This window comes from Crocuta crocuta, unplaced genomic scaffold, assembly GCF_008692635.1.
Source record: "Crocuta crocuta isolate KB4526 unplaced genomic scaffold, BGI_CrCroc_1.0 scaffold151, whole genome shotgun sequence".
NCBI lineage: Eukaryota > Metazoa > Chordata > Mammalia > Carnivora > Hyaenidae > Crocuta > Crocuta crocuta.
In genome coordinates, this window is record NW_027527942.1 from 1,440,528 (window position 1) to 1,442,198 (window position 1,671).

Consider the following 1,671-nt stretch of genomic DNA (forward strand, 5'->3'; position numbering starts at 1 on the left):
TCACCACTGGAAATAAAGAAGCTGGTGATAAAAAAGAACAGAAAGTTATCTTAGGGCCACATGAGGAATTTTCCATCATTCTTCTTCCTCTTCTGCCTTCAACTACAACCCAATGACTCTTTCCCTATTCCAATCCTTTGAACATAAAAATTGATATGTGCCATTCTAAAAGAAAAAAAGGAAACAGATCCCCCCTGCCCCCATGATAATCAATTGATTATTTTAACAGTATCTAGAGGATACATTGTTTCTGGTCTTACAAAGTTCCTAAAGATTGAAACAACAAATGTGAAAGGAATTATTTAGGAATTGGCTGCTACCCAACCAAAGTTGAAGTATAATGGACCTGACTGCACATTCCAGAGTGTAGATGAAATAGCACTAACCCTAGATTCAGTTCTGATAATAATCCCTCATAAAGTTGCTCTGAGGAAAAAAATTAGATAATATGTGCAGAACCTTGAAAACTGTAAGACACTATATACATGTTAATTTCGTAAATGCTAAGTCAAGGTGGAAGCAAAGAGCTTTCTAAATCTCTTATATGATTATCACTGGGCATGTGATTAATACTTATGAGAAAAGATTTCCTTGAGAAATCAACAGTAAGATTAAAGTAAACTTTGGTCTGCTCATTTTGGAAATGAAACTATCTTCCTGAATAATTGATAGGAAAATGTTTGATAGCGAGTTAAATACTGAGACATTCAACCCAATTTTAACTGCCAGGGGTGGAGGAACATAGAACTCATGTTACCAAGAAATAAAATAGGTGGCCACCCAGGGCACCTCGGTGTCTCAGTTGGTTAAGCATCTGAGTCTTGATTTTGGCTCGGGTCATGATCTCGTGCTTTTCACATTCAAGCCCCACATTGGTCTTTGTGCTTACAGTGCCAAGCCTGATTGGGATCGTGTCTCCCTCTGTTTCTGCCCCTCCCCTGCTTGCTCTCTATCTCTCTCTCAAAATAAATAACAATTAACTTAAAAAAATATGTGATCACCCATTCACCATGATTTCTGTATCACTAGAAAGGTTGTCTGGTTCAAAATCTCTCTCTTATTGGCTCCTAGGGTGCAGTATTTCTTAAACAGGGAGACAGAACCTTTCATTCTACAATTAAGTGGAGATTCATCTCTGTACTTGCAGGGAAACTTCCCTTTTACTGTTTGTGTTATTTGTATCATTATTTATTCTTGCCTTTTCTAGAGTTTTAACTCTTCAAGATCAGGAAACTATTGTTTCCATCTTTTGTCTCTAATGTAGTAATGCTTGTTTTAGTAGACACTTAATAAATACTTCTTGAAATAATAAATGAATGATTAGATGCAATTAATCTCTACAGATAGAACAATTGATTTATACTTAGATAATGACACACACACGAGCATTTAAAATTGAAGTTATCATTGACATACAATGTTATATTAGTTTCAGGTGTACATCATAGGGATTGCCAAGTATGTATATTATGCTTTGCTCACTTTGATGAGTATAGTTACGATCTGTCACCATACAATGTTATCACAATATTGTTGACTTTATGCTTTATGACATATTTTTCAACCTGTGTCTTATTTATTTTATAACTGGACGTTCCTATCTCTTAATCCTCTTCACTATTTCACCCATCCCCCCAACTTCCTGCCCTTTTGGCAACCACCGGTTTGTTC